This window comes from Protopterus annectens, chromosome 14.part0 (assembly GCF_019279795.1).
Source record: "Protopterus annectens isolate FY-2018-M chromosome 14.part0, PAN1.0, whole genome shotgun sequence".
NCBI classification, from domain to species: Eukaryota; Metazoa; Chordata; order Ceratodontiformes; family Protopteridae; genus Protopterus; species Protopterus annectens.
The window spans coordinates 354563456-354578000 of NC_056748.1; positions in this window are offsets into that span (position 1 = coordinate 354563456).

A 14545-nucleotide genomic window follows, 5' to 3' on the forward strand; every position below is an offset into this window, starting at 1 on the left:
GTCCTTCCTTTCTCATATGATGACTCACCTGATTTTAGGACGTTGTAAAAAGGATCTATCCTGGTAAATGCAGTCAGAAGAAATCATAATGGGCCATCCCTTTGGTTCCCTTCAACCCAAGTCCATAGTGACTATGGACACCTCCCAGATGGAAGGGGGGCATTAACTGGGAAGAACAGTCCAAGGCACTTGGTCTCCACAAGAGGATAACTTGCACATCAGTGTCCTTGAGATGAGAGCAGTGCTCCTAGCATGTAAGCCTTTCAGTCTGCTCTTATTCTAGGAACAGTTGCGATCCAATCGGACATCATGTCAGTGGTTTGGTACATCAACAAACAGGGTGGAAACGAATCCTACCTCCTTTGCTGGGAAGCTAAGAATGTGGCAGTGAGTGATGTCTTCCAGCCACTTTCTTGTAGCAACGCATATCCTGGGGATTTCCAACGTGATAGCGGACAAGCCGAGCAGACATTCTACTGCCTCACGTGTGGTCTCACTCTTAAAGGAAGTCTTTCACCGATGGGGCCAGCTTTGCTTCGATCTCTTTGCCTCCTCAACCAAGAAGTGCAGCAGCTACTTTGCCCTAATCCCCCCCCCCCCAAGGGGAGTCCCCAAGAGACGCTCTCATCCTTGATTGGCCCTCTGGTCATCTTTGTCTTTTCCCCCATTTCCCCTCCTACCCCCTTCCTACAGAAAGTCCAAAGATTGCAAAACAAAGTGATTCTCATTGCCCACTTCTGGGCTAGGCAAATTTAGTTTCCCTTTCTTTGGCCTTACTTGATTCATTATCCATAGATTCTGGATCCAGTCCCAGACCTGCTGTCTGACCCACAAGGATTGATGCATCCCGATCTACACACGCTCAAGCTCACAGCTTCGTTCCTCCAATTCTGTTCGTCGCTAGGCAGAATATAATTTTCCCTATACAAAAAATTCTTCTGGCTTCCTATAGACCTTCCACCAGGGGAGACCGATCGTGTTACCCTGCTGCATTCATCACACTTGGGTTGGGTGAACTCTCTAACATCTACATTTATGGTAGGTACAAAACTGTACTTTTCAGTAAATGGGAAAGATTTTCTTTCTGGACTTTTGAAACCAATTTAGACCCCTTTTTGGCACTTCTTGAAAAGGTTTTGGAATTTTTAGCCATGCATTTTGATCAAGGAGCTTTTGCTTCTACCATTAAAGTTCAGTTAGCCATTTCTAATTTTCACAATGGATACGACGACCGTTCTTTAATTTCCTATCTCCTGTGCAAGGTCTTTCTCAAAGGTGCCTTGTGTCTAAAACTTCCATTCAACGATCCCTTAGCTCTGTGGGATCTAACCTTAGTTTTGCAATCTTTAGTCTTACCTCCCTTTGAACCAGCAACCACTTGCAATCTCAAATTCCTTTCCTAGAAAACTTTCTAGTTGTAGCACTTCTGCCAGAAGAGTTTGAGAGCTAGACATTATGTGCAAACCCCCCCCCCCCCCGTATACATACCTTTCAACCATACTGAATTCCTCTGTGTTTACTGGTTTTCAGGTCAGATTAATGGGGTGCCACTGATTCCCGAATGGCCCTTCAATTTCCGATTTTTCTTTCGTTTTTGTAAAAAAAAAAAAAAAAAAAAAAGTTAATTGTCGCTGATGCCACCACACATCATCATTAACGTGCAGGGGCATGCATGGTGACACCAGCTTCCTGAGGCAAACTGCAGCCTGCTGGGCTCAGAGTGAATGGAATACCACCAGCGGCATAGACGAGTAGAGTGGAGCTAGCCTGTGCACACAATACATTACAGTATTAAACTTTTAGTTTCAGTAGTATTCATAACTTCTGTTTTGAATTTGAAGTTCTGTAGAATCCAGCAGCAGTCTGCCCAGCTCGGCCACAGCATCCAAGAATTAGAAAATGTGCTTTCTCCAGTGGCTCGGTTTCCTCGAAGTAAGTGATAAAGAATTAAAGAAAAATGTGATCATGTACGCCTAGAAACTGCAGCAAAGCAATCAGAGTAAATGAGTCTGCAGTCTGCTGTGCTGTAGTCTGCCTTTTATTGTTCATGTTATTAAATAACGCTCCTTTATGTGAATGTGATTACAGACAAATGACAGCAACAGCAGTAGCTGCTAACCTGCTACAAGCTTAGCTGGTGCTGGACTGCTTTAAGTTGCGATCCAGACTTTCAGAGAACAGATGTATTGTCATTAGATCATAGGTTGGGAATCCCAACCTATGATCTAATAATACATTCAGATTTTAATTTATTTTTTTATTTTAACATTTGATGTCCCATTCTCATGTTGCAGTATTCTCATGTGTGATCCTCCACCTCAGGTGACCCGAACGTCCGGCTCAAATACCAGAGCATAAGTCTGGCTGCTGTGAGGTGCATGGGACATCACAGACAGAGCCATAAATGTGATGTCCGCATGCACAGACCTCAGAACTTCTGTGCCTCAATCAAACGTTGGCTTGCTCATTCTGCTCTGTGCTACAGATCTTGTTAAAGATAAGTACCCCGTTGGGCAGTCTTTATATTTGGCTTAGCTTAGGTTGCTTTTTATCTGCTGTTAGCTGATGTCATCTAGGAAATTTTAAGTGCGGTTGGTGAATTCCACACAGATGTACACGACCTCTGCATGTTTTGCTTAGGATCTTCCCATGGCCATACAGCGTGTGAAGTCTGTTAGTAGTTTGCCCCCAAGACATTGTGCAGCCATCTGACAGCACATAAATTGTTAGAGAACCCTGCTTCTGAAGCATCTGGCTCTCTGTAAAGCACCTAAACTGTCCATCTAGGTGGAGCCGCCTAAAAAAGCAGAAGGTCTCTAGGCCTGATACTGCATCTCCGAGTTCGGACATCCAACCAGCTTACCGGTCTAGAGGCTGAGGAACGTCCAAAAGAATTGGCGATTTCAACGGGTACCATATTGGATGTTACCCATGTTTTGCTGGTCTGCGCATCCATGGAGGTTTCTGTAACATCGGCCTCTGCCGATGCTGGGGGGAGGGGGGCCAGGCTCACCCGCATGGGCACGTTTGGTTTCTGAGGAGGGTGCTTCAACCACTGGTCTGATGTCTGACACCAGGCCCTCAGCCTCTCACACTACTCAAGACTCATCTCAAGAGAAAACATTTGCCCCAGTGGAAGATCACCCTGACTGGTAAGCATTCTCCCAGTCACCCTTTCAGGCCTTTACGACCCTGAGGCATACTGCCTCACAAACTCCTGCCCTGCCTACCTTAAGTCTCAGGCCTGCCTCTGCTAGCTCCATCCCACCTCCTCAGACTCTGTAGGAAGACTCTTCTTCCTCTGATGAGTCTCACTTACACTTCTCAGCTGGTCTCTCCCCCCTGTAATACTGTTCCCCAGATGAAGACTCCTTGGAAGGAGACTGCCTATCTGAACACATTACTTTTGGGGAGACCATCTCCAAAATGAGAGAATATTTCAAGTGGGACTCCACCCACATGACTGAGATACAGCAAAGATACTTTTAGCTCCTACAGATAGAGGTCCCTTCTCCCTCTGCTATTCCTCCGGTAATTCCTGTTTACTTGGACACCTTGTCTGTGCCTCCAAGACCCCAGAATCTCACCCTTCGGCCCCAAAAAGGCCAGACAGATTCTGCAATGTTCCTGATTACAAATATATCATCAAACTTCCCATGGTACACCCAGCTGTGATTGATGTGGCACTGGACAAGCAATCTAGGCAGATTCCATTCTCTTCCTTACTGCCTGCCATAAGGTAAGGGGATAGTAAGGTGATGGACAAGTTGGGGAAAAAGATAAACATTTTCTTGACTCTGGCCTTTAGGGCCATCAGTTACCAGACTCTTATGGTAATGTTTGCCCTAGATCTAGTTTCCCAGGCCCCTACTTGCTGTCCTCCATGCTTTACTCCCCTACAAAGCCTCAAGTTCCCTCAAAACTTTCTTTAGCAGCACAAGTAGCCAGACATTCCATAAAATGCAGCTACGATGCTGCTGAAGCCACAGCCAGGTCAGCTGTATCTGCCTCTGTGATGGCCTATTCCAGTGTTGCAGTATTCACTGGTGGGTTTACCCTTCTTCCCATCAGCTTTTCCAGCCAGGTTTCCAAAGCTTTTCCAGTCCCTGATGGTGCGTCAGATGTCTGCCATGTTGGCAGGTATGTGGGCCATAAATATGACGTCTGTGTGCACCAGTCCTCAGAACTTTTCAGCCGCCAGCCGTACACCAGGTGTTCCTGCTACTTGTGGATGTTCAGTCAGTTTCACACCAAGATAAGTACCCTGTTGGGATCCCTTTTGTGTTGTTATAGTCTGTTAATGTCTGGTAAGAGCAAGTGCAACTGTGGTCATCAGATTCCCCACAGACACCCACGACCAGTGTCTCTTCTGCTTGGGTAGGGATCATGGTTATAAAAACTGCTCCATTTATAAGTCGTTCATCCTTAAGACCCTTCGTTGACTTCAGGCTCTTGATTTATACCTTGAAAACCAACGCCTTAGACCGCTCTGTGTATGGAAGCCACTTCCGACTCCCCATCCAAACCACCCAGGAAGAGGGCCAGTCCCACGTGGCCATCTACTTCCATCGTGCCTCCCTCTGCCGATTCCCAGCCTGTAGCCACCGTTAGCTTTGCCAAGGAACTGGTGTCCGCCACATCAGATAAAGCGGCTACCTATCAGTTGGCCGTACACTCCAGAGTGGACGACACGTCTGGGTAGGATATCCTGGTGCCTGATTCAGGTGCCATGGAGGATCCAGTTTCTAGGATGGGTTCTTTGGAGCAGGCCTCTGCTGCTCCTTCTGTGACTACCAGGCCGACAGCCAGCCATACACTGGTTAGGCCTAGCAAGAGGAAACATAAGACTAGGCACATCGCTTCAACCCCAGAGGCCTTGCCAGATTGGCAGACTTTCAGCCAGAGCCTCTACAATGCCTTCCTGGCAGGCCCACGGTAGACCTCCCTCAGGCCGTACCACCTCTTCTTAGTCCCAGGTCTGTCCAGCCTAGCCAACCTGCAGAAGAGGAAATGTCAGACTCCTCAGAAGAGTCCTTGTTTTACTCTTCACAAATTTCTTCTCCTCTGGGGTATAGATCTCCAAATGAAGCTTCTGCTGAACTTGACTCCCCTGTGAAAGTCCTTACTTTCGGGGGGAAAGTCAGTCTTATGAGAGAACTCTTTAAATGGGATTGCTCAGACATGTCTGAGGCCCAGAAAAGATTCTGTGACCGAATTCAGATGAAATCTCCTAACCCAGCTCCTGTTCCTTCTGTCCAGCCTGCCTTACTGGATGCTTTTGCTGCTGCATGCTTCAACCCAGATTCCAAGCCACCTGTACCTAGAAGGGCTGACCGGTTGTATAGGGTACCTGATGCAGAAAAATTCCTTTTCAAATGCCCACCAGCTGACCCAGCAACTAGTTCTATTGCTGCTGATAGGGCTACCAACCTTTTCCCTACTACCGCTTGTCCTACCTGCAAATAAAGACAGTAAGGCCATGGAAAGGTGGGGGAAGAAGATATACACTTCTGCTACCCTAGCCTTTAGGGCTACCAATTACCAGTCACACATGGCCAGTACTTTCTGGCCTTACTGGGCAAAGCTTCTAAGGAACTCCGAAATCCCTGACTGCTCTGCAAAGGTATCCCTGTCTTCCTTGCTTGGGCTCATCTCCCAAGTCAAAAAACATTCTCTAAGGTGTGCATGTGATGCAGCTGAGGCCTCTGCCATGTCAGCTGCATCTGCCTCTGTATTGAGGAGATATACTCCTGGCTCCGCCTATAGCCCTTACCGGATGACTTTTAAGGCCAAACTCTTGGATGCTCCTTTTGATCACTCTGCCCTTTGGCACCAAGGGTGGCTGATCTCTTCAAGTCACTCCAGCAAAAAGGGAAAGAGCTCCAATATTTGAAGCATTTACTTGTCTCCCCAAAATTTCAGAGGAACTATCCAGCCAAGACGCAATTTATAAGAAAGTCTTAAAGGTCCTCTGTGCCCCCCCAGGTCTGGAAGACCCCGCAGGAGACAGACTACTCGGCCTAGGATTCCTCAGGACACTGCTCAGAGACCCTCTTTCCAGAAAGGGCAGGCAGCATCTGACTGCCTTCGTCCCTGCCCATTTCTCATTGCCTCCCTGCATGGTCCCTAGTGACATCTGACAAATGGGTTTTGTCTGTCATGGAGGATTACTTCACGTCTTGTATGGCTCCTCCTCCAAGGCTTCCTATTGCTCTACCCCCCTCCCATGTGCTCCCTCCTTCCCGAGGTCCTAAACAACCTGTTGCTCCATGGCACCATAGAACTCACCCCCCCCCCCCCCCCCGCTCGAGGGGAAAGGCTTCTACTCCAAAAATGTTTCTGATGCCCAGGAAGGAAGGACCATGGAGACCCATGTTAGACCTTTCTCGTCTCAACCCTTTCCTGAAGGTCCCCTCCTACAGGATAACACCACCCTTTCTATTTCCCCTCATCCTTTCCCAGGCCTTCATGGTGACCCTGGACATCAAGGAGGCCTATCTACATATTCCCTTAAAACCATCCTCCAGAAGTTTCCTCAGATTGAAAATGGGCTCCTCTCATTTTCAATTCTGTGCTTTGCCCTTTGGACTCTCCACTGCACCAAGAGTATTTACAAAATGCCTAGCCCCAGTCATCGCCAAATTTCCCCATACTTAGACGACCTGCTCATTCAAGCAGCAGACAGACAAGCCCTCCTTGCCCACAGCAAGGACCTACTGCTGCAGTCTCTAGCGTTCTTCATAAACTTCCCCAAATCAAAACTAAATCCTACACAAGATATCTTCCTAGGATGCAAAATCAGAACAAACCTTAGGATGGCCTTCTACGTCAGGAAAAAGTGCTTTCCCTGACCAAACACTTTCAATCTGCCCACCTTTCACCTGCTTTGACTGCAAGGGAATTCTTCAGACTTCTTGGCCTCATGGCAGCCACTATTCTCATCCTACCACTGGCAAGGTTACACATGACAATGCAATGGTATCTTTACTCTGTATGGACCCAACACTCGCACCCTGTAGAGTTCAAAATCCCGCTCCTCCCCTGACTCCACCAAGAGCTGAAGTGGTGGCTGGCCCAGGTTGCCCAATACCCTGGCCTCCCCCTACAATTGCCCTCCCCTTCTCAGATCATGCACACACATATGCACATCAGATCTGGGCTGGGGAGCAACGCTGGACAGAAGAACAGTGCAAGGTTTGTGGACAAACAATGGCACATCAACATCAAGGAAATGTCAGCCATACTTCTTGACCTGCAGGCCTTTCAACCTTTCCTCAGACAGGGCATTCTGAAGGTCTTCACAGACAACACCACAGTGATTTGGTACCTGAACAAGCAAGGAGGGATGAAGTCCTACCTCCTCTGCAGGCTAGCCCTACAAGTTTGGGATCTGGCAGTCTCCTAAGGGATCTCCGACCAGGCAGCCTACATCCCGTCCCAACACAATTGTCAGGCCAACTCCTTAAGCAGAACCTCCACAGACAGTCATGAATGGATGCTGTCAAGAGATGTATTCCTAGATCTGATCCACAGGTGGGGGTATTCCAAAGATGGACCTGTTCGCCTCCCCCACAGACAACTCCAGAGCTATGGCTCCAGAACTCACGACCCGAAGGCTGTGCAAACAGATGCCACCTTAATGTCCTGGAGGGGGAGATTCCCATATGCCTTTCCACCCTTCCCTTTGTTCCAGAATGTCCTACTGAAAATTCAGCAGGACTCGCCAAAAAATCTTGTTGGTGACCCCCTGTTGGCCAAACCAGCAGTCATTACCCCAACATTTGCATCTATCCAAAGGCAATCGCCACAAGTTACTCCCTCAGTGGATCTACTCACACAGCACCAGGGGACACAGATTCACCCACAGTGGAGATCCTTGCACCTCTCCCTGTAGCTGATAGGATTCTTATTCCCTTCAGACATCTGTACAACAAGGACGTGCTCTCAGTAATGCAGCAGGCCAGGAAACCAAACACTAGGAAATCTTATCTGTCTAAATGGAGGTAGTTTTCTATCTGGTATCACAAAAGACCAGCCGCTGGACAGCGACTTGCCTCTAATTCGACCTGTGTGAACTGCTGAAAGCAGGCTCATCTTACTCCTCAAAAGCACATCTGTCTGCCATTTCTGCCTGACAATGGGATGTCCACTAGCTTCCAGACTTCCATCCAAGCTATTCCTAAAGGGGATTTTACACTCAAGACCCCCCATAAAACTGACTCCTTCCCCCAGAATCTTGACTATGTGCTGGAAAAGCTCACTCTGCCACCCTTTGAACCAGCTGGCAAGGCTGACTTGAAATTCTGCACGTGAAAAACAGTACTGCTAGTAGCTTTGACATCAGCCAGGAGGGTCTCAGAGCTCCAAGCCCTTATGGCTACCCCACCCTTCCTAGTTTTCCATATGGACAGGGTCACCATCAGGATTAATCCTTTTTTCACCCCAAAGTGGTCAGTGACCTCTCCCTAAATCAGGCTATTCACCTGCCCACCTTCTTTCCAAATCCTCAGGGAGACCGTGAGTCTCCTTCATTCCCTAGATGTACACAGGCAACTTCATTTCTATTTGCATAAGACCAGGCCTATACGCAAATCAGACCAGCTGTTTGTTTCCTTCCACTTCAGGGCTCTGGGGAAAGCTGTGAGGAAACAAACCATTTCTTCTTGGATTGCTAGGGCTATCTCCTTTTGTTACTCACACTATGGAAAGACACTAACGGGCAATGTTGAGCCCATTCCACAAGAGCCATGGCTTCCACTGGAGCCTTTTTTAAAGGTCTAGATAGTAACTCCATTCTGGAAGCAGCTACCTGGTCCCTCTGCACACCTTCACCAGACACTAAGCTGGACCGCATCTCAAGGACTAGCACAGGATTTGCCAGGGCTGTCCTGCATGGGTTCCTGGAATCCTCTTCCAGACTTACTCCCAGCCAGCAGTTAGCTTTTGTACTCACCCACTGGTGAATACTGCAACATTGGAATAGAAGGACATAGGAAAGTTGTGTAAAATCTTAACATAACCTTAGATGTCCTCTTCCATGTTGCAGTATTCCTTCCCTTACTCCATCCCCCTGTTCTCCTTGCACTTGCATTCCTCTGCTCTTATACAGGCTATGCCATCAGGACGGGTTCTGTCTGGGGTTTCTGGTTCTGAGGACTGGTGCAAGCATATGTCGCATTTATGGCTCACGTACCTGCCAACATGTCCGACGTCTAGTGTACCATCAGGGACTGGAAAAGTTTTGGAAACCTGGCCGGACAAGCTGATGGGGGAAGTAGGGTAAACCAACTAGTGAAAACTGCAACATGGAAGAGGAGGACATCTATAGTTATGGTGAAATTTTACACAACTTTCCTTTACGCAGGTTTTCCTGGCTCAAACCAACTTCTACCAGATGACTTCAAGAACAAGACCCTGGACAACAAATTCCTCTTTGGGAAACTGTCTTCAGAACTTTTCAAAAACCTGCAAGAAAAGTAAGGAACCACAGGAGTTGAAGCATCTTCTGGGAACCCCTGTTGCTAATTTCTACAGAAACCCAGCTAAACGAAGATTTGTTAGAAGGGCACCTGTTCCTTCTACTACTAATACTTCAAAGCATAGGAAAGGGGCCAGAAAAAAACATTCCCCCAGAACTGCTTCCTTTCAATCTTTACCTAGGCAGCCCTTTCCAGATGGACCAAACATTGCATGACTGCCTAAATACCCTCCACCGTCTCCTCCTTTCTGCCCGCCTCCCTAACCGTTTTCACCTGTGACAACAAATCACCCCACACCACTGGGTCCTGTCAGTAGTGAAAAAAGGGTACTTTATGATCTGGCAGGAAAGCCCATCACCAAAAGGTATACCCCTCCCTCCAAAAAACAAATCCACCTGATAACCCAAGGTCATAAAAAATTTACTATCACAAGGCACCATAGAGAGGGTCAAGGCTTTTACTCCAGACTCTTCTGGACGTGTCCTTATTAAACCCCTTCCTTCCGCATGCTGTCCTGCAAAACCCTTCCACTTTTGACACCTGGGACCTTCATGGCCACCTTGGACTTGAAGGTGGCTTACCTCCGTATCCCCATCCAGCTGGACTTCCGGAGATTTTGTACGTTTTGCTGTGCCATTCTCACACTATCAATTCTTTACTATCTTGCTCTTTGGCTTGTCTACAGCACCAAGGGTTTTCAAAAAGTGCCTAGCCCCAACAGTAGCCTTTTGCAGAACAAAAGGCATAGAGATGTTGTTCGTGTTTCACTATTGCAGTCATTACATTTGGGTAATCTGCTGGCAGGTTGCCCTCAGTCGGCCTGAATTCCAAGGTCTTGGGTCCTGCGTCGGTTGTGGTCTCCTCTCCCATGATGTCAGGTCGTCAGGGGTATAAAACAAGCAGCCAACGCCATTTTCTTTTGTCTTTCTTGCTGTGCGGTGCCCGAAGCAGAAACAGAAGCATTTCGCAAGTGCCGGTCGGCCGACTCCTGAAATATTCGAGTTTGAGTTTCAGAACCAAAGTCTTCACTAAAGCGAAGTACTTTTTTCTTGCTCCATACCTATATCAGAAAAAGTTTATTGTGTTACTTGTGGGAAGCAAATACCTCATAAGGATTTCCATTTGTACTGTATTCCTTGCCTAGGCCCTGTTCACAACGTTACCTGGCTGTCAGTTGTGTGTTAGATTTAACCAACGCACTATTAAGCGTCAGTATAATTTTGCCTCAGGGTATTTTGGAAACAGATTTAACTACCCAGAAATGTCATTGGGTATCAGACTACCGGAGTACATAAAAAAAGTAAAGAAAAGAACACAGAGAGACAGCCGAGGTCCAAAACAGACGACGAAACTTCTCCTAAGCCAGTCGCTAGTTTGCTGGTACTCAGTGAGGCGCTTTCACAGCCCCTGATACCCACTACATTTGAGTCGCTGGCCCCTACCGACACCCACGTGGAGTCCGGCATGCTGCGAGATACTTAAAGTATTGGACCCACGGATGTATCTGCCTCAGATGGGTCCAGAACCGCTGAGCAGGCACCAGCTTCTGAGGGTGTATTCAGGCCTCAACATTTTTATATCAAACTGACGACAGCTGCAAAACCAGACAAAAAAGCAACTTCTAAAACTAAAAAACCAACGCATGAGCCACGTGCACAGGCTTCTATGCCTAAAAAAAACAGATGAACAAAATGGCTGAAGACCTGATTACCTTAATCAGGGATTCCCATCCCCCTCCAGATAAGAGGCCTAGGCAAGACACTGATTATGAACCTTCAGATCAGGTTTCTGTTTCTTCTGATTCCTCTTCTGATCAGGAATTATCTGTACCTCCCTATGAGGATTCTGATGCAGAGGAATCTTTACCATCTGCATCACCACCTGAGGATTATTAATTTGGAGAAACATTGCATACTTTGAGGGAGCATTTTCACTGGGAGAGTCAAGATTTCTCAGAATCAAGAGGCACAGGGATTTCCTTCTCCCTCAGCACAGGCCTTTAGCCATGCCCCCTGTTTTTAGACATTGTGGATGATGTGTTTCAGAGTCAAGCTTGACCTCTGACTCCTTACCTCCGGCTCCCAGCAAGCCTGACAGATATTACAGGGTTCCTGACCCACAAATTTTTATTTGGAAACCCTGCTGCTGATCCTGAAACTATTTCACACGGTCCAAAGGGAGTTAAGGCCTCAACAGCAAAAAATCTTACCCCCTCTGACAGATTCAAGGGCACTGGATAGATGGGGAAAAAGGTTTATACATCTGCAACCTTGGCAGTTGGGCCTTAAACTGCCAGTTTCATATGCTCAAGTATCTACAACATGTTATGCGATTGCTGAAACAGAAAATGTTAATTTCTGAATGTGCAGAAAATAAAGAATTGCAGGAATTATTGCATGCAGCTGAACAAGTTGGAAAGCATACTTTGCAATGTGGTTTTGATTCTTTTGAGGCCTCCTGCAGGGCCGCAGTTACTGGATGTGTGATTAGGAGGCATGCCTGGTTAAAGGAACAAAATTTGCCTGATCATGTTAAAGCTAAATTACTAGATGCACCTTTACAGCATGATACTCTGTTTGGTATTAAGGCAGAAGAGGTTTTAAAGAAAATGGAAGACAAAGCTAAGTCTATGCAAACTGTAAAAGACTTCTTACAAGTGCAGCCACCAAGATTCAGTAGACACTGGCATACAAAAAAAATGGTCCTTTCCTGTGTCAGACAGAGCTCAAAGGGGCAAATCACAAGATTCATACAGGTCAAAGCAATGGGGTGCTTCTACCTCCAAATCTGGAGGAGATAAAGCACAAACCTACAGAAAACAGTCCCAATGACTTCCCTCTGCTTACACCAAGCACTTATCTTTTGGCAGCACCTTCAGGGGAAAATAAGCACTTTTTGCTCAAAATTGGCAGTTGTTAACCCAGGACAAGTGGGTGCTAAACAGTCTCACAGGGATACAGATTCCATTTCCATACTCTGCCAGTGGCAAACGGTTGGCCATATCTGCCAAAAAAATCAATGGGCAGAGGCACAGAAACAGGTTACGTCCCTCATGTATATGGGAGCCATTCAGCCAGTACCAGAACAGGAAAAAGGACAAGGTTTTTACTCGACTGTTCTTGTTACCCAGAAAGGACAAGGCCTGGCGGCCAATACTGGATTTATCGATTTTGAACACTTACCTGGACATTCCAAAATTCAAAATGCTGTCTTTGCAGCAGCTTCTGCCCATGCTGGGCAAGAATGCTTGGCTGGTGACATTAGACCTAAAAGAGGCATACCTGCATGTCCCAATAAGACAATCGTGCAGAAGATACCTCAGATTCAAGGCTGGCTTAATGCAGTACCAAATGTCCTTCAAGGATGCATCTGCAGTCCTAACATATGGGTTGTCCTGCCTCAGGCAGCCCTTCGGTCGGCCGGATTCCAAAGTCTGGGTCTGGCCTCGGCTGATGTCGCACTTCACCCGACGTCATAGCTGCTGGGGTATAAAGGCATCAGCCGACGCCATTTTCCTCGGTCTTTCTTGCCGTGCGGTGCCCGAAGCAGAAGCTGTTCGCAAGTGCCGGTCGGTCAGATCCAGAGATTTCTACTACCGAAGACTTCTAAAAAGCTAAGTACCCCGTTGGGGACTCTTTCTTGCCTCAGCCGATGTCAGACAAAGTAAATAATTGTTTAACTTGTGGGAAACAAATTCCTCATAAGGATTTCCACTCTTACTGCCTTCCTTGCTTAGGCCCAGACCACGACGTATCAGCTTGTCTAGCCTGTGCTTCCTTCAACCGACGGACGCTTAGACGTCGGTCGGAGTTTGCCGAAGAGTTTTTTGGTCCCGCTTTTGCATATAAAATGCCGTCGGAGACTCCGACTACACAATTAGCTAAAAATCGCGGCCCGCGGTTTCGGCTGAAACCACTGTTAGGCCAACCGCGAATGTCTCTGAAACAGAGTCCTCTACTCCCTTCGGCCGAAAGCAGGCCACCAATAACCGAGGCCACACAGGCCATGGCTGAATCGGCTACAGAAATTACTGCTGCAGAAGCAGGCACCCAGGATTTGTCAGACACTATTCCTCTGGACATCTCTACTCCTGCACGTGGGGCTGCTAGACCCCCTGCTTCTGTGTCTATCAAGGCCTTTTCCAGGGCCAAAGCAGCCAAAATTTCTAAGACTTTGCCTACAAAAGCTCCCTCTCACAGGCCTACCTCTAGTTCCCAGATACTCAGCCTGGCTGAGGATCTTATTTCTTTGATCAGGGGATCCCAACCTCACCCTGACAGGGCCTCTCAACCTCCTCCAGATAAGAGGCCTAGGACTGAACCCCCTGAACCTCTCTCTACAGACTATTCCTCGGATGGCTCAGATATTTCTGACCATCAGGAAGGCCCATATTCACCTTATGAGGATTCTGATGCAGAAGACTCCATTCCTTCTGCTTTCCCTCCTGAAGAATTTTCTTTTGGGGAAACCTTGCACTCTGAGGGAACACTTCCAATGGCAGGGCCAGGATTTTTCAGATTCAAGGAAAAGGCTAAGGACTTTTTTACATTTACCACAGCATAGGCCTTTAGCCATACCTCCTGTACTATCAGTTGTTGATGATGCATATAATGATGCCAGTTCTGCCCCTGATTCTCTTCCTCCGGCCCCTGCCAAACCTGACAGATATTACAGGGTCCCGGACACTCACTACCACTTGTATAAGGCTCATGTTGCAGACCCAGAAACCATTTCTCAGGGCCCTAAAGGTGTTGCAGCTGCCTCTGCCAAAAACCCACTTCCCTCTGAGAGGGATTCTAGAGCATTAGAGAGATGGGGTAAAAAGGTTTATACATCTGCTATTCTTTCGGCCAGGGCTTTAAACTGTCAATTTCACATGATTCAGTACCAGGAATTTCTGTTAGACCAGCTAAATAAAAAACTGTCCTCTCCTGAACCTATAGACCGTAAGTCCCTTCAGGATTTGGTACATAACTCTCAGCAGGTCAGTAATCATTTTTTAAAATGTGGCTATGATGCACTGGAGGCTTCTTTTAGATCAGCTATGACTGGAGCAGTGATTCGAA